The sequence below is a fragment of the Bison bison genome, unplaced genomic scaffold (genome assembly GCF_000754665.1).
Source record: "Bison bison bison isolate TAMUID 2011002044 unplaced genomic scaffold, Bison_UMD1.0 scf7180017864273, whole genome shotgun sequence".
NCBI classification, from domain to species: Eukaryota; Metazoa; Chordata; class Mammalia; order Artiodactyla; family Bovidae; genus Bison; species Bison bison.
Window position 1 is genome coordinate 721,589 of NW_011494845.1, and position 26,898 is coordinate 748,486.

Below are 26,898 nucleotides of genomic sequence, written 5' to 3' on the forward strand. Positions count from 1 at the left end.
AGTTTCAGCTTTAGCAACATTCCTTCCAAAGAAATCCCAGGGCTGATCTTCAGAATGGACTGGTTGGATCTCCTTGCAGTCCAAGGGACTCTCAAGAGTCTTCTCCAACACCACAGTTCAAAAGCATCAATTCTTCGGCGCTCAGCCTTCTTCACAGTCCAACTCTCACGTCCATACGTGACCACTGGAAAAACCATAGCCTTGACTAGATGAACCTTTGTTGGCAAAGTAATGTCTCTGCTTTTGAATATGCTATCTAGGTTCGTCATAACTTTCCTTCCAAGGAGTAAGCGTCTTTTAATTTCATGGCTGCAGTCACCATCTGCAGTGAACTATCTAATAGTCGACATGAAATGAGGTAACTAATTCCCCTTCTGGATTCAAGCATTATAATTATTTTTAATCCTTACTATGGTCCCTGAAATAGCTATAATCACTAATTATCAGTAAGGGAACTGAGAAGTAGAGAAGTCTAAGCAAGGGAGAGGGCTGGAATTCAAATCCAGGTCAGTTTCAGTCTTGAACATGATGAATTTTATACCCTACACTGCATTCTATACTCTCACTGTAGATAAGCAGTAAATGTTCATTTATTTCCTTTACCCCAGTTGGGGACAAAGAACACAGGTATGTAAAAATAATGTAGAAGCAGTTCCTAAACTAGTACAGATTAGTTTTAATGTAAATGATATAACAATAATGCTACTCAGCAGTTACTGAATAATTTATATTGTGCTGAACTGAGCATGGAAAAAGGAAGAGAGTTCCAGAAAAACATCTATTTCTGCTTTATTGACTATGCCAAAGCCTTTGACTGTGTGGATCACAATAAACTGTGGAGAATTCTGAAAGAGATGGGAATACCAGACCACCTGACCTGCCTCTGGAGAAATGTGTATGCAGGTCAGGAAGCAACACTTAGAACAGGAGATGAAACAATAGACTGGTTCCAAATAGGAAAAGGAGTACGTCAAGGCTGTATATTGTCACCTTCCTTATTTAACTTATATAGAGTACATCATGAGAAACGCTGGGATGGAAGAAGCACAAGCTGGAATCAAGATTGCTGGGAGAAATATCAGTAACCTCAGATATGCAGATGACACCACCCTTATGGCAGAAAGTGAAGAGGAACTAAAAAGCCTCTTGTGAAAGTGAAAGTGGAGAGTGAAAAAGTTGGCTTAAAGCTCAACATTCAGAAAACTAAAATCATGGCATCTGGTCCCATCACTTCATGGCAAATAGATGGGGAAACAGTGAAAACAGTGTCAGACTTTATTTTGGGGGGCTCCAAAATCACTGCAGATCGTGATTGCAGCCATGAAATTAAAAGACGCTTACTCCTTGGAAGGAAAGTTGTGACCAACCTAGATAGCATATTCAAAAGCAGAGACATTACTTTGCCAACAAAGGTTCGTCTAGTCAAGGCTATGGTTTTTCCAGTGGTCATGTATGGATGTGAGAGTTGGACTGTGAAGAAAGCTGAGCGCCAAAGAATTGATGCTTTTGAACTGTGGTGTTGGAGAAGACTCTTGAGAGTCCCTTGGACTGCAAGGATATCCAACCAGTCCATTCTGAAGGAGATTAGCCCTGGGATTTCTTTGGAAGGAATGACACTAAAGCTGAAACTCCAATACTTTGGCCACCTCATGCAAAAAGTTGACTCATTGGAAAAGACTCTGATGCTGGGAGGAATTGGGGGCAGGAAGAGAAGGGGACAACAGAGGGTGAGATGGCTGGATGGTATCACCGACTCGATGGACATGAGTTTGGGTGAACTCCGGGAGTTGGTGATGGACAGGGAGGGAGGCCTGGCATGATGCAATTCATGGGGTCGCAAAGAGTCAGACATGACGAGCGACTGAACTGAACTGAGCTGAGCTGAGCATTAAGTACTGTACAAGCATTCTTTAATCTAAAGGGCTTCCCTGGTAGCTCAGTTGGTAAAGAATCCACCTGCAATGCAGGAGACCCTGGTTAGATGCCTGGGTCAGGAAGATCCCCTGGAGAAGGGACAGACTAATCATTCCAATATTCTTGGGCTTTCTTGGTGACTCAGATGGTAAAGAATCTGCCTGCGATGCGGGAGGCCTAGGTTTGAGCCCTATAGATAGTATAAATGTGCCCAGGTGATTAAAATAGCATGTTCATGTACAGGCAATGAAACTGAGAAAGAGTTTTCTGGGCTGATAGTTAAATTTTGGCCAAGACATTAAGGAGAGAAGGGATGAGCTTTAGTGGGGAGACTGGAAAGTTATTCATTGTAGGGAGAAAGCACTTGATGGTAAGCCTTGTACTGCTTGCTTAAGAACTATGACCTGATTACTTGAAAACTGAGGTTCTGGTGAAAACTGAAGGCATATTTTTTGTAGTGTGAAAAAAATTAATAACCAGTATCTGTTCATTTGTTCATGTTTGAACATGACTGTTTTGTAAATGTGTTGAAATGACTTAAGCTCTCTTTCAGGTCTGGACTAAATGTTTATATCACAGCATCAGGGCCCATGGGGCAGCATTTGCAAGTCCAAACTTAACTCCCTCTTTCTTAGTGTGGGAGGTGAGTATCTGTGGACTTGCAAAGCAAACAACAGCAACAACAAACTTGTAGTATTTTCTTTTATCTATAATTATTAATAATGTTGTGAAGAAACCCAATTTGATATATTTATGCCAAAGTATAAGTGAAATCTTTTTTCCCAGTTTTCTTGGGATTTAATTGATTTATAATATTGTATTTGTCCAAGAAATAGAATGTGATGATTTGGTATATGTATATATTGTGAAATGATTACCACAATAAATTTAGTTAAGCTCAATTCACATAATTATAAATTCTATTTTTGTAACAAGAACTTCTAAGATCCTTAGCAACTTTCAAACATACAATATGGTGTTGTTAATATGGTTATTGTGACCAAGCTGCACATTATATCCCCATTGCTCATTTATCTTATAAGTGGAAGTTTTTATCTTGTGATCATCTTTACTCATTTTCCCTATCTCCAGCTTCCTGCTCTAGCAATCATCAATCCGTTCTTTCTATCATAAGTTCAGTTTTTTAGATTTTACATATAAATGAGATCATAAAGTATTTATCTTTGTCTGATTTATTTCATTTAGCATAATGCCCCAAGTCCACCCATGTAGCTACAAATAGCCATATTTCCTTCTTTCTAATGGCTGAATAATAGTAGGTTGTTTTACACCCCATTTTATTTATCCATTCATCCATCAAAAAACAGTAAGATTGTTTCCATATCTTGACTGTTATAAATCCTACAATGAACACGGAGGTACAGATATCTTTTGGGGGTAGTAATTCATTTCCTCTGGATATATAGCTAGAAGGAAAATTGCTGGATCATATGTTAGTTGTATTTTAATTTTTTTTGAAGAAACTCCACACTATTTTCTATAGTGGCTGCACCAATTTACATTCTCACCAACAGTGCATAAGTCTTTCTCTTTTCTCAGCATGCTCACCCAACACTTGTTATCACTTGTGTTTTTGATACTAGCCATTCTAACAGCTGTGGGCTGGCATTTAGTTAATTTAATTAGTTCTTCCTATAGAATTTTATTCATTTCTATATATATTACCACATAAAGATTTTTGGTCATATCATAGTATCAACATGATAACCTAGATCAGCTAATTCTGTGTTCTCCATTTAAATAACAGTAAATCACACAAATATTTCTGAAAGAATATTATAATTAATCTCCAAAGATAGTTTAATTCTGTATGCTCTGCTTTCATACACATGTGGCATTCTTTTGACTTTCACTATTTATTTATTATATTTGCAAGCCTTTTGTTAAAATAGCTGGTACACAAATCATTTCCTGATTGCCATATGATTCTATTTGTATTTTTGAGTTATTAACCTTTGCAATACAACAGTGGCTGGAAATTAGAAGGCAAAATAGTGCTTCCTTTTGGCACTTTTTGGAAAGAATATTTATAAATCTGAATTACTGATGAAAGAAAACTGATTTATTTTGCATTCTAAATTTATATGGCACTTTCTTTTAAGCTAATGTAAATGAGACTAATTATAAGCTATCTTTTTTCCCACCAGAGCAAAAAAAATAGAATTTGTAGAAAAGTTTTTTCCTCTCCACATATTGAATCATTTTTCTCCTCTTCTTTGAAAGTTAATTCTGATGAAGATGTGTTTATATCTCATTGAAATCTTTGGCAAAACCTTGGCATCCCTTTGAGTAATGACGTATCACACTATGCATGTGTGCTTAGTCATGTCCAGCTCTTTGTGAACCCGTGGGTGTAGCCCACCAGGCTCCTCTGTCCATGGGATTCTCCAGGAAAGACTTACTAGAGTGAATTGCCATTTCCTCTTCCAGGGAATCTTCCTGACCCAGGAATTGAACTCTCATCTCATCTCCTGTATCTCCTATATTGACAGGCCATTGAAATACCTTTAAACAAATGAACAGTAATAGCTTAAATGACAAATATTACTAATATTGATACAATTTACTAAGGAGAATATATTAGAATATATTAAAATGCAGATAGTGAAAGAACAAATTTAATTTTCAACTAAATATCGCATTGATATTTAGACCATTGGTTAAAACATGAGAACAGGTTTCTTCCACTTCAGGGAAGCAAAATACTTGTAGATCACTTAACATTTATGGAGCATGTTCTCAGTCTGTAGGTATATGTTTCCTTTATATATGTCATTTAATTTAACTACATCCCTCTGTAATTGATAGCGTTATCCTGTTTGCAGATGGGAAACAGGTTCAGAAAGATTGAGAATGATAACTAATCCTAGTAAGTAGCAAAACCTAAACTGATCTAATTCCAGGGCAAAGCTCTTTCTGACACATCAGTGTGGGTCTTTATCTCTTTGAAAACTGATGAACATTAAGAGCTTTCTTCCAGAAATATGCGTGGAGAAACAACATGAGCAATGATAAAACAGTAATCTCACTAAACCATTAGTGTCTGTTTGGTCTTGCTTTCACTGATAGATCTTTTTGCAAAATTGCTTTCCTCTGAGATGGTGGACTTTAAATATTTTCTCTGGAGGCTTTTCTAAATTATAACTATCGGGAAATGTTTTGCTTGAAGGCTAAAGAAAAATGAGAGCTTACTTAACTACACCTCATAATTCCTGTCAGGGTAGGTATTATGAACTCTACATCTGCCAAGATTCAAACTTAAATAAGGTGCCTCCACAAACTGTTCATTTCTCTATGATTTCTTCTTGATATTTTGAAGTAGAAATAATCTGATAACTATTCACAAAGGAGAGAAACACTTTTTCTTGATCCTCAACATCATGTTGCTGTAGGCTAATTCTTACTCTCTTCCATTGCCCCTTAATACATACAATGTGTTTTGGGGCCTCTCCCTCAGTCTGCTCCACTCCGAGTGCATCTTACATAAACCTTCTCAATCAGCCAGTTTTTGCAAAATGGTCTTAGGGTTGGTTGATCCCTTGTATGTGTAATTCTGAACTTGTCTACAACTTAAAGTCAATAGAGCGTAATGGTTAAGAGAATTGGCACTGATTTGCAAAAAAGTCGCACACGACTTAGCGGCTGAACAACAATAACAACAACCAGACCAGAGTCCAAATACTGCCTATGCCCCTAATTGGCTGTGTAAACGTGGAGAAGTCATAAAAGAGGAGAGTCCTCATGCAGAAAATGGTATAATAAATGCATCTGCCCCATATGGTTAATGTGAACATTAATGAAATGTGAGAGAGTGCATGTTAAGCATTAGCACAGGGCCTGGCTCTTGTTAGTCGTACCTGCTCTTATTGTCAGTTATTCACTTTATATTCCCGGTTTCAACCCAGTGCCTAATATATAATAGTTGTTCAACACATATTTACTAGATAAAACTAGTTCTGATACTTAAGCAATGGGCCAACAGCAGAGTAGACGCCCCTACTTATCACTTTGTCCTCAGAAAGAGAGACAAACCAGTCATCATAATCTCCTTTCTCACTCTAAATTTCCCATCCAGCCCCAGTAATGAAATAATATTCCTGAACCCTAACAAATTAGAGAATTTTTCAAATCACACTATTTGAAAATGGTCGGGCTTCCCTGATCTAATAATGGACTTCTCAGGTGGTGCTAGTGGTAAAGAATCCAACTGCCAATGCCCGCCAGAGATGCAGGTTCGATTCCTGGGTTGGGAAGATTCCCTGGAGTAGGAAATGGCAACCCACTTTATGTCCCAGGACCTCAAGGTCACCAGGTGTATATTAATGCAGTCTAGTTAAGATAAATGATTATAGTTCATAAACTGCTTATGAACTCATTTGTGCCTTTTAAAATTTACCACCTGCAAACTGCTTTGTTCACCTCTGAGTCTTCCAAGGGTTACAACAGACACTGGCACATGGAAGGTATTTAGGAAATGTTTGTTGAATAAATGAGTAAATATGTGAATGAATAGGAACTGTGAAACACTAACACAAGAATATTTTTCTTTCCAAAAAATAATGAAAAAATTTCATTCAATAAGAATCATTCTTAGTACTGATAGATGACTTAGTAGTTCCTATTCAATACAAAATGTTCCACTCCATTTTTTTCTGATATTTTACAAGTTATTAATTAATGGTTTTCCTGGTAGCTCAGATGGTAAAGCATGTGCCTGCAATGCAGGAGACCCAAGTCTGGCCCTGAACTAGATTTTCCTTTTACATTCCTTCTCTGTTCAGTGCAGTGCCTGAGTAGCTAAGAGAGGAGCCTGGTTTCTCAATAGCCAGCACCTTCATTTTGGAGGGTTTGTGGGTTACGTCTTAGTCTCTATATTACCATATCCATGAGGCTTATTGGCATTCTCTTTAAAATCAATTTAAGTCATGTCCAACTCTTTGCGATCAGTTTGCCCGAGTATATGTATATCTGGTTGTCTGCTCTCTCTCTTTCTACACACACACACACACACACACACACACACACATAAGCACACAAAGAGAGAGATTTTCCTTGACTTAGGATGGGGTTATGTCCTGATAGACCGATTGTTAAGTTGAAAATATTGTAAGTTGAAAATGCATTTAATACACCTGACCTACTGAACATAGTTAATTATCAGGGCTTCCCTGATATGTCAGTTGGTAAAGAATCTGCCTAAAATGCAGGATACCCTGGTTTGATTCCTGGGTCAGGAAGATCTCCTGGAGAAGGGATAGGCTACCCACTCCAGTGTTCTTGGGCTTCCCTTGTAGCTTAGCTGGTAAAGAATCCGCCTGTGATGTGGGAGACATGGGCTAGATCCCTGGTTTGGTAAGATCCCCTGGAGAAGGGAAAGGCTACCCACTCCAGTATTCTGGCCTAGAGAATTCCATGGACTGTATAGTCCATAGGACAGTGACTTTCACATTCACTTTTCTTTCACTTTCAAAGGCAATACAAAGATCAATGCTAATGAATTAATGGGTTTGGCAGTGAACTATTTACTGACCTCTATTTTCTTAATGAGATATGAATCAACTTACCAGCTGAGTCTGAGGGAAGCAGAGAGGATGGAGGAAAATTTGAGGAGAGTGGGTAAAGCTTCTAAGAAAATGGTCCTTAAGAGGAATTAGGAAGAACTTACTGGTAAGTCTGAGCAGTATTTCCAATCTTGAAAACCCATTTGAAGGTGGTTTGGTCGTTAATTTATTGAAATACCAATTTGCCCTGCCAAAAGATACTTTTCACATGCCTGGCTATGTTATAAAGAAGTAGAAAAGAATGAGAGATAACAATCGACAGAAAATTCAATTAGTGTTTTTAAAAACTTTTTCTGCTTACCCCACTCCCCTTCTGGGGAGCCTTCACAGACACAGCTGCCCTCCCAGTCACACGTACCCCAACAAGGCAGCACTCCATTATCAAAAAATTCAAAGAAATGGAGCATAGATTTCCACATTGTTAATTTAGCAAACTCATATATTATACACAGTATCTTCAGTTGGCAAAAATTTTTGCAGTATAATTTAGTTTGATCTTTTAACAAGTAATTTGTCAATGTCTAGCAAGATAAAAATGTTAATAGTGTATTACACATTCATTCTAATTCTGGACCCTTATGCCAATAAATAATTTACATCCATAAAACTATTATATAAATAAAAGTGCTCATTATCACATCATTTTTAATAACAAAAATTGGAAACACCTTTAATTGTTAATAGGAAAATAATTTAGTAAATTATACCCACTTATTAGAAAATTACACAGTTGTTATAATTACAAGACTATGAAGCAAAAGAGAATAATGCTTAATGAGGAAAGAATGAAGAAAGCTGACTTAAAATTTTGTCTCCCTTGTGACAGTAATTATATAAACATAATATTTATTAAAAATTAAAACAAGATATGGTTTTGAAAGCTCTGTAACAGTAATAAGGATTTTATGTTTGTTTCAAAATGTTTTTAACATGTCTGTTCTTTATAAATTTTTTTTATAGGCATAATAGGTTTTCTCTACTCCCTTTCTTAAGAATTTCTGATTATTACTTCATTTTTCCATTTCATAGTTTCAAATAAAATCTGTGATTTTATCATCAGAGAAGATTAGACTTAATTTGACATTTCATAATTCCAAGTTATTTGGTATAAAAAGACCACATGCACTTGTAAGTTCTTTAAAAATATAATTTCAAGACATTTTTTGTGCTTAATCTTGCCTAGGCTGGAGATTAAGCAAACTACCTAAAACTGCTGGGCACTTTTTTTTTTTTTTTTTTTCATTTTTCTCCTTGTTATTCATTTATCTTGCCCTTCACAGAAATGATAACAAATGAGTCTGCAGGCACATCTGCCAGTTTCTTAAATCCCTATTATCTGCATTACAAAATCATACTAGTAAGAATGCTTCCATTATTTTCAGAGCTCTTTAGTTTTTATGCTTCAGCATTCTGTAGGATGTATCTTATATAAGTGCAAAACTTGGATTCAACTTCTGGAAGCTTTCGATTTCTTAGTTCAAAAGTAAGAGATCCTTAATTCAGCCATCTGATTCACAATTGTTTGTACAGTAAGAAGCTCCTAAATCATGCTTTGATGAATACCTGGCAATTTTCTTGCCATTTTCCAAAAGTTCTTTATTAAACATTCTCTCTCTCTCTCTCTCTCTCACACACACACACACACATATTTTGATTAAAAACACAGATTTTGTCATTATAAAGTTTAAGATTCTATTTCCAGTTCTATAGTATCTGGGCCACTTCTCTTTAGGCAAGTAACCTAATGTCTCTGAATCTTGTTATTTTCATCTCTGAAATGGAGATTACAATTACATCAGACAGTCCTCAAAACATCCGTAGTGATTTCAGAGCTTCTTTTTCAGAGTCAGGTACAAAGCAGGCACTCAGTAAATAACTAGTGCTTTTATTAATTTATTATTATTTCTGTGTTTAATTTTAACTGAGTCAGTGAGTTCCTATAATAAAATGCAATTTCCAGTAAATCAAGTAACACCTGTTATCAGCAAAAATTTTAACTGAGTTCATTATTTTCTATGTAACTCAGATTAGTGTTCTGCCTTTTTTCTGTGCCATATGTAGGTGTTCAACAGATTAAGTTAATAAATGTATGAATGCATGAATGTGTAGATGAATGATTAAATGCTTATTTTTGATGAGGTAGAAAAAATATAACACAGTGGAACAAATAAAATAGCCTATGGAGAAAAATGGCAAACTCACATACGTGCCCAGGGCCAGTCTAGGAAAAATTGCTTTTTTTTTTTTTTAAGGAAAAAAATGTGTCAAATAACTTATTTAGCACTAATAAAAATAATGTCATATCAACCATACTAAAATAGAACATTGAGCTACAGTTCCATTAAGTGGCATTGTGCCAGCACTCATTCAATAAGTTGTGCCCGACTCTGCGGCCCACACTCCTCTGTTCGTGGGATATTCCTGGCAAGAATACTGGAGTCGGTTGCCATTTCCTCCTCTAAGGATTTTCCCGGGAATCGAACCTGGGTTTCCTGTGTCTCCCACCTTGGCAGCTGGATTCTTTTATGGATCCTTTTATCACTGAGCCACTTGGGAAGCCTCTGAGTGACATTATATAGTCTAAATTTATGGAGAACTTTTGAGATGGCTGATAAAATGATGGTTGAGTAACTTTGAGCAGAAAAGATAGAGAGAAATGGCTTTTTCTACATTCTACTGTGCCTTTAAGTAAAATGCTTCATAATCTTGCTGCATAGCTATATGTCATTTGGCTTTAGGCACCTATTGTGATTTGCCCTGTGAAGATAAGGTTTTGCCATGGAGAGGATTTGTAGAAGTAACACACTTTGCAGTACCATTGGCAACCACAAGTACCAAAACTCCAGTTTAGGTGAAACTACTGTCAAATGATAATGTCATTTCCTTGTGAGTGTTTTGGGAAAAGATGGGCAGGAAATGTATAAAAGTCAATCATTTATTGACAAATAACATTTCATCATTTTGAAAACATAAAATACATTACAGTTGGTAAAGCATCGTGCGTTAATATTTCACTGTACTTTAGGCATTGCCTACAATCAATTGCCTACCTATAAAATGTAATAATTTCTGCCCTTTGAAACACTATCATTTACTAAAGTCCATATATTAGTCAAATTCCTTAGTTTCCCTTCTTCTTCAAATTCCCTTCTTCTGTTTCAGGATTTCATTCAAGACATCACACTACATTTAGTTGTCACGTTTGTCGTGTTTCCTTAGGCTCCTCTTGGGATTGATGGTTTCTCAGACTCCGTGGTTTGGATGACGTGAACAATTTTGAGTTAGTCAGAATTTTGTAGGATGCCCATTATTGGGATTTGTTTGACGCATTTTTCATGATAAGATTAGAATTATGTGTTGTGGGGAGGAAGACCACAGCGTAGAAGTGTCGGATCACAAGTGTGCATATTATCAGTGTGCATTATGAATGCTGAGGTTGATCTTGATCACCTGGCTAAGGTAGTGCTTTTCAGAGTTCTTCATTGTAGAGTTACTCTTTCCCCCCTCTTCTCTTGTACTTTTCGGAAGGAAGTTAGTGTCCTCAGCCCACAGCTAAGGAATAGGAAGTTATGCTTAAGATGGAGTATCTACACAAACTATTTGGAATTCTTTTTCACAGAGTTTTGTCTATTCTCATTTATTTATTTATGAATCAAATTATTTACATCAGAAGAACTCATGGGTTTTTATTTTATATTTTGGGTAATCCTCTAACTCTACTTTATTTGTTGCTCAAATTGCTTTAGTCCTGAACCTTATCAATTCTTTCAATTGGCTTTTGTGCCACTTTGATGTATCCCCATTTGGATGGTTTGTTTGTTTTTACACTTCCATACCCTATATGATGGTCTGAGCTCATCTTGTATATTTACTGCCCCAGTCCTAAAATCAGCTATTTCTTCAAGGATAACTAGATCTTCTTATTGGAGAATGGTATTAGACACGAGGATCTGGGTTTGGAGTATGCTAATTGTAACGCAAATGTCGTTGCTTCCAGGTCTTCTCAGCTGACAGAGCAAAGAGATAATATGTGTGTATATTAACCATATATATATATACACATATCTATAACTATCTCTCTACGTAACTGTGTATTAAGCTAATATAAATATTAAACTAAATATGAATGTATATCGAGGTTTCCAACTCTAATCTGTTATCACATAGATCATTTTAGCCCCATTTCTTGCTTATCTTTAAATTGTGACTCCAGCAAAACACTTGACTTTTAGAAGTGAGAAAATCAAATTGTAGCAACTTTGGGAAGCCACATTATCTAGCAGAATAATTCTTAAAGGGCAAGGTGTGCGTCATCAAATTTTAATTTACAGGAGCCTCCAATCCATAACCACCAACAGAACAGACAAAAAGCTTCAAAAAAAAAAAGAGAACCTGTTCTCCCAAGCCTAAGTATGAAGAAAGGGGTTGCTAAAAACAGAAAACTGTTTGGGCAATACACACACCCTTCAGTGGAGGGTACCTGGTGGTTCAGGTTAAGAATCTGCCTGTAATGCGGGACACCTGGGTTTGATCCCTGGGTAGGGAAGATCCCCAGGAAAAGGAAATGGCAACCCACTCCAGCCATTCCTCACCTGGGAAATCCCATAGACAAAGAAGCCTGGCGGGCTCTAGTCCATGGGGTCACAAAGCAGACGTGACTGAGCAACTAACACTTTGACTTTTTGCCGGGGTCCAGCCCCGGTGGATCCAGGGAATTCGAAGGGGAGACGGCATCGGCAATCAGGAAACAATTGCTTAATTAAACGTTAATTAAGGATATAAAGAGTGGTTAAATAAGGATAGCTCAGTGAGGAAATTCAGTGGAGAAAAGAGGCTGAATAATTCAGCCAGAAGGTGAGAGAGAACGACATGGGGAGACCAAGTTTCAGTGAACAAGGCCCGCACTTTATTTTCCAAAGTAGTTTTTATACCTTAAGTTATGCATAGAGGATAATGGGGGAAGGGGTAGAGTCATGCAGTAAGCCAGGCTTTCTTCCTGCAAACTTATCATATGCAAAAGTTTAGGTGATTTGCATTATCTTCTGGCCCGGAGGCCTGTTAACATTTTAAGACCCTTTCTTCAGAAAACTTATTTTTCTCTAAAGGTGATTAGTCGGGCGCCACCCTCCAAAAGCATTAAAGTTGCATTCCTACAGAGCAAAGGTGTGGTGGGCTGTAACAAGAAAAAGAATTAACTCAAGGGTCCAAGGTTACAAACATTAAAGGTACTACTTACACCAATTATATTAATCAATACACTGCCAGGGACACAGCAGGTAAGGGATATGGAGACTTAGCAGCAAACAATGGCCCAGCAAGTGAAAATCCCTTCACCAATACAGTTTCTAATCAATCTTTTAACTGCTCAAAGGAATTTGTATTTAGACAGTTTAGAACATCTCCTGCCTCTCACAGTTGGGAGGCTCTGAGCAATCACATGTGGCCGGAAAAACCTATTCAGGCAGGCTAGAGGACTTCCAAAGGAGTTTTGTAGGTTGAAACACTATCACACCCAGGAACTTTATTAACTGGAGCTGTAAGTTAACTCTTTCTTCAGAGAGAGGTAGTGGGGGACAGCCCCCCGTAAAGTCAGAGGTGTAGGTGAGAGCACAAAGCAGAAAGTAGGCAGACTCTGGTTTTGGGGGTAGATGCTCGAGAATTTCCAGGGGGACTCCTGAGGCTCGATCCCGCCTTTGCGTATGCCAAGCCTCCTTCCTCATGACCTTTGCCACGGGGGGAGCTCCTGCTCCCGACAACTTTTCACACTATTCAAGCCAAATGCCAATGGAAATATTGCACCCATTCCCTACTTCCTGTGATTTTGGTTGGGCCAAGTGAGGCTATCATCTTCCATGCCACCCCACTCCTGCCCTCCAGAAAAGGTAGCACTTTGATTCCCCACCAGGTTTGCAACCCACTCTAGTATTATTGCTGGGAAAAAATCCCATGGACAGAGCACCTAGTCAGACACAGATGAGTGACAAAGCATGCACACACGCATCCATAGAGTGTATATCAATCCCAATCACCCTCCCTCTTCCTCTTGGTATCCATAAATTTTTCTCTATGTCTGTGTCTGTATTTCTGCTTTGCAAATGGATCATCTATACCATTTTTCTAGATTTCATATATATACATTAACATATGATATTTGTTTTTCTTTTTCTGACTTACTTGACTCTGTATGACAGTCTCTAGGTCCATGCACATCTCTGCAAATGACCCAATTTTATTCTTTTTTATGGCTGAGTAATAGTCCATTGGGGGTTCCCAGGTGGAGCTAGTGGCAAAGAACTTCCCTGCCAATGCAGGAGACATAAGAGACATGGATTTTGATCCCTGGGCTGGGAAGATCACCTGGAGGAGAGCATGGCAACCCACTCTAGTATTCTTGCCTAGAGAATCCCATGGAGAGAGGAACCTGGAGAGCTACCATCCATAAGGTTGCAAGAAGCTGGACATGATTGAAGCAACTTAGCATCAGTTCAGTTCAGTCGCTCAGCTGTGTCTGACTCTTTGCGACCCCATAGAGTGAAGCATGCCAGACTTCCCTGTCCATCACCAACTCCCGGAGATTGCTCAAACTCATGTCCTCAAGTCGGTGATGCCATCTAACCATCTCATCCTCTGTCTTCCCCTTCTCCACCCGCCCTCAATCTTTCCCAGCATCCAAGCCTTTTCCAGTGAGTCAGTTCTTCGCATCAGGTGGCCAGAGTATTGGAGTTTCAGCTTCAGCATCAGTCCTTCCAATGGATATTCAGGACTGATTTCCTTTAAGATTGACTGGTTTGATCTCCTTGCAGTTCAAGGGAATCTCAAGAGTCTTCTCCACCACCACAGTTAAAAACCATCAATTCTTTGACACTCAGCTTTCTTTATAGTCCAACTCTCACATCCTTACATGACTACTAGAAAATAGTGTGTGTGCAACTTAGCATGCACACACACTATTCCATTGTGTGTATGTGTGTGCGTTTGTACACACATCTTCTTTATCCATTCCTCTTTTGATGGATATTTAGCTTGCTTCCATGTCCTGGTTACTGTAAATAGTGCTGTAATGAACACTGTGGTATATGTGTCTTTTAGAATTGTGGTTTTCTCAGGGTTTATTCCCAGTTTTCTGGATCATATGGTAGTTTTATTTTTAATTTTTTAAGGAACCTCCATACTGTTCTCCATAGTGGTTGTATCAATTTACATTCCTACCAACAGTGTCTAAGTGTACTCATCTTTCTATAGCCAGGATTATTATCACCCTTCTCTAGCAATCCAGCCATAGTAGTTCCAGAATGATCTTTCTAAAACTAAACTAAGCAAATTTATCTTATGAAAATACCTGATTTTGTTGTGGAACTTTTCTGTCTTCTCTTCTAAGTTTTCAATTAAAATCTTTCAATGGATTCCGATATCCTTGGAGTAAAAATCTCACATCCTAACTCTTTTTGTCCATTGGGCTGCTGTAAGAATACACTACGGGTTGGGTGGCTCATAAACAACAGACATTTATTTCTAGCAGTTCTGGAGACTGGAAGTGCAAGAACAGGGTGCCAGTATGGTCAGATGAGGCTTCCCTGGTGGCTCAGTGGTAAAAAATTGCCTGCAATGCAGGAACAGTAGGAGACGTGGCTTAGATCTCTGGGTCGGGAAGATCCCCTGGAGGAAGGTATGGCAACCCACTCTAGTATACTTGCCTGGAGAATCCCATGGACAGAGGAGCCTAGTGGGCTGCAGTCCATAGGGTCACAAAGAGTTGGACACGACTGAAATGACTTCGCACTCATGCATTGCATGTCAGATGAGGGCCTTCTGAGTCAGACTTCTTCTACTTTCGCATGGCAGAAGAGGCTAGGGAGCTCTATGGGGTCTTTTTGTTTGCAGGAGCACTAATACCACTCCTGAGGGCTGTGCCCTCATGATCTAATCTTTCTCAAAGACCACACCTACAATGGGAAATTAAGATTTCAACATATGAATTTGGAGGGGCACACAGAGATTCAACCGTAGCACTTACTATACATACATGGACCAGTCATGACTTGCTTCTGACACCCTCTCCATTGTCTTCGTTTCTTATACTCCAATGAGCATTTCTTAAATTGATTCTAAATGGATCTCCTTTCTGCTCTGATTCGTAACCATTCATTTTCTTGCAACCGTGAATTTATCTTCTCTTTTCCTTAAAAATGCACCCCTCCTTCCTGTTACATATCCATTTCCACTGACTTCTACAAGAAGCCCTGCTGATTTCTCCCATATACTGTCCACAGCAAGAATTAAGATCTTACTGTGTCTTCCTATAGCATTCTGTAATAATTTTTACTGTAATTATGAATTTTATTTGGATGTCACATTACATTTAATTCTAGATGGCAAGATAATGATTTTAGTAACAATAACACTAGTGTTAGCTTAACCCATGATATACTCTAGCTGTTCAATAAGTGTTTGTTGAATGAGTGAATGAATGAATGAATGCATGAATCATCAGCTTGAAATCTTAATCATTTTACCTTTTAAAAATCTGTTCAAAGACATAGTTTTTCAAAAAAATAAGGACTTAGGATCCTAAACTTCATTTGATAGAGGAAATTTTTACTGACACATTATCTTTAAATACCTCCAGGTAAAACAATTAACCCAGGAATTTAAGGTTATCCATTTAGACTTGCAAGCCAGTTACTAATACGTCCTGCCCCCACTGTATCAGATGGTATCAGTGCTCGACTCATAACTCCCCAGCCTCATCATTCCAGTATATACTGATAGAATCATCTAACATCCGCAATTAGCCACTCTAGGACAGGTCAGAAGTGTACAGGAGTTAATATATCTGGGTGTAGCTCTCAACCAAGGACAGAGGGGGACTGGAAGATAAGTACTTCAAGTTTCTCACTCAGTCTTGGAATAACTCTGAGACATGTTCTATAGAGTTTTAGAGAACTCCCCTGGAGGACTGACAGCAGTTTCCTGCAGGAGAAATCTGTTCAGTAATGTACCTCTATTGATTTATTTCCATGTCTCTGCTCTCAAATCCCACTCCACTCCTGAGTTTTCTGGAAGAACCTCCCAGATGAATAGTTTGCATTCAAAGTCTTGCCTCAGGTTCTGCTTCTAGGGGAATTCAAATTATAGCATCCTACCAATCCAGTGCTCCTTACAGAGCCATCACTGCCACAAGTATGAAGGCATGGCTCATTTTGTGTCACCCTGCCTGCATCCTAATACTTTTAAACAGATTGGAAAGAGCATGACCTTGAGGAGAAAAATAGCTTATATGAGAATGGCCAATGGATAAGGGAAAGGAGAGAGAGTGCCATTTGTTTTCCATTGATGATAGTATGAAATTTACACGCAGATGGTCTAACAGGTGTGACTATAATTTGAGGAGACTGCCCCCTTGGTTACTAAGGAAACTGCTATTATTATTGTGGAAACACAATCTCACTTTATTGCTTCACTTGTAGCCTTTTTCTTAACTCTAGTATAGCAGCCAACAGATTCATCCTTTTCCCACGACTTCATCACAAAGAGACATACATGTGCACATACACACACACACACACACACACTTTTGTGTATGCCAGTGCTAGAGAAGACAAGCTCATGGTGCGTGTATGCAATGGATACTGTAAATTACAGGTCTCCATGAAATACTCTTCTGCAGGTTTCATGAATAATTAAGTTTAGTAAAATTAATAATTTCCTTAAGATCTTGATGAAAACTGAAGAAAGAAAATTCTGAAGAAAACAACTTAGAAACCTGCCTTTTTGCCCTCACTTTGTGCCTTAATGAACAAAGGATAACAGGGACTCTTTTGGAAGTCTTTGCTTGGGTTGAAGACTGTACTCTTACCATGTTAAGTTTATGAGTGTGTAAACTTCTTCATCTCCTGCACTGGCAGGTTCTTTACCACTAGTGCTACCTGGGAAGCCCATGCAAACTTAGGAAGCATGAAGTTTCCAAAAGCTATTATACAGTTTAGAAGATGTATGCTTGGATGTTTACTTAAAACTAAAAAATGAGGTCTATATGTACAAATAATTTCTCTTTTTGTATCCATTTCAGTTTTCTGAGTTTCTGGAAAGGCCTGGTATCTCCAAAGGAACAGTTTCTGATAGAAGTTTGGAGGTCTGATTCAAGAAAAAATAATCAAGGACAGCCAATGAATTGAGGACAAGAAGGTTTCCAATCAGGTAGGAACACTTAATCTCATACAATCACCTTAAATAAAGTGTGTTGTTAGCTGGATATGATACAACTGCTTGGAAAAGATGGATTTATAACCTACCCTACAAGGAAACTATCCCCAGTTCCCTTGGAGGTTGTAGTGTTTATCAGAGAGTACCTTGGGGGAAAATGAGTACAATAACAGTATGATGCTTTTTTCCATTTTTAGCTCATTGTTGCCATGTACCCTTGGTGATCATGGTGCCTGTGATTTAGTCCCATGAGCTTAGGTACGTGGAACAGCAGTTAACCCTTTTTAGTATTTTCTCCCAAGACAAATCGTTTTTATGGGTTTTTTTTCCATGATCTAGTTGCTTATCACAATTAAGCATCAAGTCTCCTGAATGAGGTATAGTTCCAGTCATTCTAAGGAAATTAGCTTGATTCTTATTGGGACACATCTTGGTCTTGGCACAAAGTGAGTCCACATAAGGAGTTACAAGGAGAAGAAGGGGACATGGGAAAGAGGAGTTCATTGTTCCCTGGGCACACCAGAACTCCTCTGACAATTGTGTTTTCATTAGCAATGTCAACTTAAAACATATTCACAACCTAAAGGTTGAGAGTTATGTTTTATTTGGTGGGAATTTTTAAGACTTCAAGATCAGGAGGCAGCATCCCAAGTAACCCTGAGAGAACTGCTCCTAGGAGGTGAGACAGGGAGCCAGGTTTTATAGAAGTTTTGCAACAAAGGGCAGGTAGACCGACCAAACATCAGAAGATCATTGTAGTTAAAGAAAAATCAGATCTTTCGAGTTAAGTAGTTTAGCACTTTTCTATGTATGGGAGGATGCAAGAGTCTGGGCTCAGTGAAATCATTGCTTTGATATGCACCTCAGCTATATGGAACCAGTATCCTGTGTTTTCATACCTTGAGCTGCCTCAGGGATGACCATAGAGAGTGGCTGCAGTCTGATCTCTGCTAGATGGTAGATAGTCTTTCTTTCCTGAGTTCCCTCAGGGCTCACCAGTTTACCATCAGTGATGCCTGCAATCACTGATGACTGTCACGTCTTTTGTTTACTGATATGCAAGACATTTTCCATTTTTCAGAGTTTGTGATAAAATCTTACAGTAAAAGGAATAATGAAGATGTCCCATTATATGGCAGAACAAAAGATAGTAGTGACATAAAAATCAGGGCCTATCTGTCTCATCTACAGTTAAAGACTCAGTGTTTAGCTGAGTATATTTGACTCCTTATCAATATTCAATAAGAAAACCATGTTGAATGACTTAAGGATGAATTAATGAATGAAAAAAAGTTAATATAGTAGAAACTGTTTTATCCTTGTATTTTCTTGTGTGTTGACTTTTGTATTTCAGGACCTAGCACTCTTACTGACACATGGAACAATTTATTGAAAGAATGAAACCTCACAATTCTAAGAATAATTTTAAGACCAATACAGACCTCATATTTGTCACGGTCTATGATAGAAGTATCCAGAGATGAAAGCCTGGATCTCAGCTACTGATAGAGTTAACAGAATCTATCAGGTTTTAATAATTTACAGTTCATCCTATTACATTTAGGCATTTAGCTACATGAGCCATACAATTAAATGTTGACCGAAAAAAAATGCACAACCTAAAAGTTGAGAATTCTGTTTTATTCAGCAGACATACTGGAGACTTAAGTCAGGACACAGCTTCTCAGATAGCTCTGAAGGATTTTCCGAAGAGGTAAGGGAGGAGCCAGGATATATAGGAGTTTTTGCAACACAGGCCAGGCAATCACAACATGAAGAGATGACTGTTAATTAAAGAAACTAGACATCTCAAGTTAATGAATTTAGCACCTCTCAATATCTGGTAAGATGCAAGAATCTGGGCTCATTGGAATCATTCCATTGATATGGACTTGAAATATCTAGGGCCAGTATTCTGTTTTCTCCATCTTGAGTGCCCCCAGGGTACAGCTTTGAGGGTGGCTGTAGTGGCTGGCGGCTTGATGACTATAACATCCTTTGTTACTGATATGACAGGTGACATCTTTGTCCACATAAATGACTTGAATATGGATAGCACATCCCTGGATGTGCAAAACATGATTCTTGGAGCATTTTTACAAAGTTAAGGGCAATTTCAGAATCACTAGCAGCTAAAATTGCTATTTATACGTCTCCACAGGTAGGTAGTAAACTGCTGTTGCTAGCTTCTTTTTTCCCAAGGGATAACAAAAAGCCATGTAATTCAAGAAAGAAATGTAAAATTTAGCACAATGCCATTTCCACAAAACCAAACACACAGATATACAGATATACATACACACATATACAAACTCTCTCAGATATGAAGTAATAATCTAAAATAGGACCCTGGAACTCATTGCAAAATAGCAGATGTACTAATATTTGATGATTTTCTTTGATTTATGTTTGATATTTATATAGATATATATTAACAACATTCAGAGTTGCTATATGGAAAAATAACTTTGTACCAATATTGTCTTTGTCTGTGTTATCGATAATGTATGAGATTGCCTCTCTGCTCCATCCTTTTCCTGTAATATCTTATGGGCAAGAGATGTAGTTATCAGTTGTTTTTAAAATTTCTAGATAGCCAGAAGACTAATATCACTTAAATAAAGAAGGCAAATTATCCCAAAGTAGGTGGCTTTGTTATGGAACATAAAGTCCTCGTAGTAAAGGGGAAGAATTTCATAGCTAAAAGGCTTCAGTTGCAGAAGATTTGTGAGTAAATATGTATGTTGTTTCAAAGTGGACTCTCTTCTATAATTAATGTCTGAGACTTATCTTTGGTATCTAATGGATTTTGATTTTAAAGTATTATTAGGTAATGTACCAAAGAATGTATTAAATTGGACGTAAATTATGAGAAACTATAAAATAAACTCCTTCAAACACACCACCAAAATTAAGAACTAGAATCAAAATTGTTGAACCTTCTCTCTGTTCTCTACCCCGGTTTCACCTTCCTTTCATCAAAGAAACCACTCTCATCTTGGCTTTCTATTCAGCATTCATTTAATCTTTATGTTTTTGATTCATTTAATCTTTATGATTTTGCTTGTTATTGAGATTTATAAAAATTGATATCATACTTTAGTCTTCTGTGCTTGCTTTTTTACTCAACATCATGTTTCTAAGGTTCGTACATTTTGTTTTAACTCATGTTCATTCATTTTACTGGAGAAGGGAATGGCAACCCACTCCAGTATTCTTGCCTGGAGAATCACATGGCCAGAGGATAAAATTCCATATTGTATAAATATAAGAAAATATATTTATTAGTCTATAAGTGATATTGGGACCTATTATGAACAGTACTTCCATGAACATTTATTTTAATGTTTCCTAGTATACATGTGCAAGAGTTTATTTAACATAAGTAAAAGAGCACACCACTAAGAGTAGAATTGCTGAAAATTCAAATATTCAACTTTAAAATATTATGCCAAGTGTTTTCCAAAGCTATAGAGTCTGTTTTTAGTCTTTCTGTTCTATAGCCTCACCAGTAAGAATGGACAATCTAGTCAGTATAAATTCTCTTCTGGTTTTTGTATTACTTTGCTCGGTTTCCCCTAAAAAAAATATACCACAGACTTAATGGCTTAAAAAAAGAGTTTTATCTTCTCCCGGTTCTGGAGGCTGGAATTCAGGATCAAGGTGGTGGCAGTTTGGGGTCCTTCTGAGGTCTCTCTCCTTGAGTTGCAGATGGCCCCTGCCTTCTGGCTGTGTCTTCACATGTCCTTTTCCCTGTGTGTGTGCATCTTTGGTCTCTCTTCCTCTTCTTATGACACTGGTCATAATTAGGTTGAGAATCCTTCATTTGTTTAAATAGTTGCCTGTGTTTCCTATTCTGTGAAATTCCAGAAAATATCTTTTCTCCATTATTCTGTTGTTTATCTTTTTCTTACTTATTTTTTATTGTTCTTTGTGCTTAGTCACTCAGTTGTGTCCGACTCCGAGACCCTATGGACTGTAGCCTGCCAGGCTTCTCTGTCCATGGGGATTCTCCAGGCAAGAATCCTGGAGTAGGTTGCCATGCCCTCCTCCAGGGGATCTTCTCAACCCAAGGATTGAACCCGGGTCTCCCGCATTGCGGGCAGATTCCTTACCAGCTGAGCCACCAGGGAAGCCCTGGTGTTGTTCTTTAAATACAAGCAAATAATGCTTTGTCGGCTATATCTGACACAAATAAGTTATGTCTTGCCTTCTTACTTTTTTAATGTTATCTGGTGATAAATAGCAGCTCTCAATTTTAATGAAATCAAATTTATCTTTTAGCCTAGTGGCCTTTTTTGTCTTACTTTTATAGTAGATTTTCTTCTGAAAGTTCTGGTATATCTGTGTTCTATATTCAAGCCATTAATGTATTTAGAATTGACTTGTATATATACTTCCCAATTTCTTTGTTTTCTTATGAATAATTAAGTTTTCCAGGATCACTTTGGAATGATTTTTTTTAGATGTGTCTGAGCTATTCTTGGACATTTGACCATTCATATGAATTTCAGAATTAGCTGGTATGCAAAACCTCTGTTAAATATTTTTATTGTAAATATATTGAATGTTTAAATGAAGTTGGGGAAATTTTACATCATTATGATGGTCTCTTTATTCATAAATAAAATGTATTTCTCCATTTATTTATGTTTCAATGTCTTGCACATCTTTATTTGGATTTATTCCTAGGCAACTTTTTTTTTCTATTTTAAATAATTTTTAAGCTCTTCATTTTTGCTGGATTAGAGAATCCAATAGGTTTTTGTTTCTTGAGCTTACATCTATCCATCTTGCTAATACCGCTCTTAGTATGAGAGAGAAGTCTCTTAGCAAAAAGGAATAAATGTAAAATTGAATAAAAATATTATAGGTCAGCTCTGGTCAATAATAGAACTATCTGTGATAATGGAAATGTTCTTATGCTGTGCTTGTGCTTAGTCACTCAGTCATGTCTGAGTCTTTGCGATCCCATGGACTGTAGCCCACCCTCCTCTGTCCATGGGATTCTCTAGGCAAGAATACTAGAGTGGGTTGCCAGGCCCTGCTCCAGAGGATCTTCCCAACCCAGGGATTGAACCCATGTCTCCTGCACTGCAGGTTCTTAGTGCTATCAAATCTATAACCATTAGTCACATATGTTTAAAAAAAAATTTTAACACAAATTAAATGAAATTCAATAAAATTAAAAATTCAGTTCTTGAGTCACACTTGCCCACATTTCAGGTATTTACTAGCCACTTGTTAATAAGGGACGCTATACTGGACATTTGGCTCTAGACTATTAGACTGTGGAGCCATGCAGTCCTGGGATTTTATCTTTGTCAGTGCATAATGAGATCTTTTCACATGCCTATTATTCTGTTATTAAAAAGAGAAGTTACTTAACAGTCATCTCTAACTTTTTGAAATAATCCAACATAGAGCTTTCACCACCCATGAATTTCTTGAACCATATTTATGTTTCTAAACTACTTCTTAAATCAAGTGTTCATTTGATTCATGACCTTATAAATGCAATTTTGATCATTTTTCCTTGAAATCTCATATTTGTATAACCTTGTGGAAATGCATTTCCTATCTTTTTGCCCTCTTGTAAGCTCTTCCTGTATTTTAATCCTCACAAGCTTATATCCCCTAATGTTAAATACTTAATAGCAGTAGCTTGTAAAAAAATTTAAGAGATCATTGGTAAGCTCTTTTTTTCAATCATCCATACATTTAAACAGTGTGTTGCAATAAGAAATAATAGTAATAAAAAGACACAAGTCATAGTTTTACCCATAAAAATGAACTTTATATGCATTCAAGTAAGGTTTATATAAGGTATATAAGATTTATTCTCATTCTAAAATTGTTATGATTATTTGGGCTTCCCTGGTAGCTCAGCTGGTAAAGAATCTGCCTGCAATGCAGGAAAACCCCGTTCGATTCCTGGGTTGAGAAGATCCTCTGGAGAAGGGATAGGCTACCGATTCCAATATTCTTAGGCTTCCCTGTGGCTCAGATGGTAAAGAATCCACCTGCAATGCGAGAGGCCTGGGTTGGATCCCTGGGTTGGGAAGATCCCCTGGAGAAGGGAAGAGCTACCCACTCCAGTATTCTGGCCTGGAGAATTCCATGGACAGAGGAGCCTGGCAGGCTACAGTCCTAATTTTCCCCGAACTTTAAATACTTACTATAAATAGTTTGTAAAAAAAAAAAAAAAAATGAGATCACTGGTAAGCTCTTTTATTTTCAATCATCTAGACATTAAATAATGTGTTGCAGTAAGAAATAATCCTTGGTAATCAAAAGACTCAAGTCATAATTTCACCCATAAAAATGAACTCTGTATGTATTCAAGTATGGTTTATATAAGGTACATAGGATTTATTCTGATTCTAAAATTGTTATGATTATTTAGAAAATCATGTTTGAAATATGATAAGATTCAAAGCCAATAAAGGTTTTAAATCTATTTAAAGAATCTATAAAGAATTCAAGTATTTTACCTTTTTCCCTTATTTGACATTAACCTGTACTCCTTCATCTTTCACTTACAGCATGCTGTAGCTGCAGTTAACACAAAGACAAAATATAATGTCTAAATATTCTGTACATTTTTTTAATGAATACTTTTGTTTAAAATTGTTATAACCTAAATTCTTGATTCCCCTTTCACAACTTTTTCTATCCTCCATGCTACTGCAATCAATCACATGATTGATTATTCCTTTTTTTTTTGTTTGCTAATTCTTTTTTAAAAATATCATGTTTCAAACTATCATCAGTTCAGGAAACATTGGAAAATGAGCCTCAGAATTCCCAGCATTAATGTTTTGTTTCATTGGCTATCAGGACATCATTCTTTCCTAGATTTCTCCCCTCCTCATTTGCCATTCGCAGTCTCCTTTGTGATGCCTCCTACCCCTCACAAAATTCAAAGACACTTGCTCCTTGGAAGAAAAGCTATGATAAACCTAGACAGCATCTTAAAAAGCAGAGTCATACATCACTTTGCCAACAAAGGTTGGTATGGTCGAAGCTAAGGTTTTTCTAGTAGTCGTGTGCGGATGTGAGAGTTGGTCCATAAGTAAGGCTGAGCCCAAGTAATTGATGCTTTTGCACTGTGGTGCTGGAAAGACTCAAAGATCCCTTGGACAGCAAGGAGACCAAACCAGCCAGTCCTAAAAGAAATCAAACCAGTCAATCGTAAAGAAAATCAACCCTGAATATTCACTGGAAGGACTGATGCTAAAGTTGAAGCTCCAATACTTTGACCACCTGATGCAAAGAGCTGACTCATTGGAAAAGACCCTGATGCTGGGAAAGATTGAGGGCAAAAGGAGAAAGGGGTGACAGAGGATGAGATTGTTAGATAATCACCAACTCAACAGATGTGAGTTTGAGCATATTCGAGGAGATAGTGGAGGACTGGGAAGCCTGGCAAGCTGCAGTTCATGGGGTCATAAAGACTTGGACATGACTTAGTGACTGAACATCCTACCCCTCAATGTCTGTTAGAATGCCCTAATGATCATTCCCAGCCCTTATCACTCTCCACCTACTGTCACTATTTGTAAGTTTTACTCTAGTTCCATTACATTAATGAGAAGATGTCTGTGAATCCCAAATTCATACTTCTAGGCCTAACCATTCACCATGCCTCCAGACTCCTAATTCCAGTTTCGCACTAAGTATCTACAATCTATGCACAGTAGACATTTCAAATTTAGCAAATAAACCAAAATATTTTGGTTTGATCCACCCATTGCACTCTAGTTTCTCCTCATAACTCATCCAGTTGTTCAGGCCAAAAATATTAAATCCATCCTTAAACTCTCATTTCCCCGCAATTCCTACATCCAGTCTATTAGAAATACTTGTCAGCTCTAACTTGAAAATACCTTCTGAATCTATCTACCTCTCACCTTACTGTTGCCATCTTCACTTTACTCGAAGCCATCACTACTAGCCTCATCTAATCCAATAGGCAGCCTCTTCAACAATCTCCCTGCTTCCCACTTCCCCCAATCCTTATAGTCTTTAACCAGTACAATAGCCAGAATAATCTTAAAAAAGCATAAATCATATCACATTATTTCTCAAGACCGGTTACCATCACTCTTAGAATAGAAACTTTACTATTTTTACCTATTTATATGCTTTATTCAGTATTTCTCCTGCCCTCCCCAGCAAACTCATCTACTGCTACCATTGTCTCACATAACCACACCCAGAATTTCTTTCTGCAATGGCCTTCCCAGTATCAGGGCAAATGTGAACTGATAAAGCTAAAACAAAAAAGAACTGCACATAAGTCTCATTTGCTATTTAACCAACCTGTAAACTGCTACATGTGTGAACAGTCTCCAAAGCAAAGTATCTTCTACCAAACAACTCTACAAAATGACATGTAAACGCCACCTAAGATCTCTGTTGGAAGGATTCTTACCGATTTGCAAAATCTTCCAGGTTTTAGGGAATAGCAAGTGCAAAAGCCCTGATACTGGGAAGGCCATTGCAGAAAGAAATTCTGGGTGTGGTTATGTGAGACAATGGTAGCAGTAGATGAGTTTGCTGGGGAGGGCAGGAGAAATACTGAATAAAGCATATAAATAGGTAAAAATAGTAAAGTTTCTATTCTAAGAGTGATGGTAACCGGTTTTGAGAAATAATGTGATATGATTTATGCTTTTTTAAGATTATTCTGGCTATTGTACTGGTTAAAGACTATAAGGATTGGGGGAAGCGGGAAGCAGGGAGATTGCTGAAGAGGCTGCCTATTGGATTAGATGAGGCTAGTAGTGATGGTTTCGAGTAAAGTGAAGATGGCAACAGTAAGGTGAGAGGTAGATAGATTCAGAAGGTATTTTCAAGTTAGAGCTGACAAGTATTTCTAATAGACTGGATGTAGGAATTGTGGGAAAATGAGAGTTTAAGGATGGAAACACCTGGAGTAACAGGCAAATTTGGCCTTGGAATACGGAATGAAGCAGGGCAAAGACTAATAGAGTTTTTGCCAAGAAAATGCACTAGTCATAACAATCACCCTCTTCCAACAACACAAGAGAAGACTCTATACATGGACATCACCAGATGGTCGACACCGAAATCAGATTGATTATATTCTTTGCAGCCAAAGATGAAGAAGCTCTATACAGTCAGCAAAAACAAGACCAGGAGCTGACCGTGGCTCAGACCATGAACTCCTTAT

At 37.6% G+C, this 26,898-nt stretch overlaps 1 protein-coding gene across 1 annotated transcript in view; it reads left to right on the forward strand.

Moving 5' to 3' along the window:
- PKIA (protein kinase (cAMP-dependent, catalytic) inhibitor alpha) overlaps nt 1-26,898 on the forward strand; it is a 100,101-nt gene that overhangs the window by 41,610 nt on the left and 31,593 nt on the right. Inside the window, exon 2 of the mRNA XM_010848769.1 lies at nt 17,566-17,693. The gene's annotated coding sequence lies outside the window, so the exon portion shown is untranslated. The remainder of the gene's footprint in view (nt 1-17,565; nt 17,694-26,898) is intronic.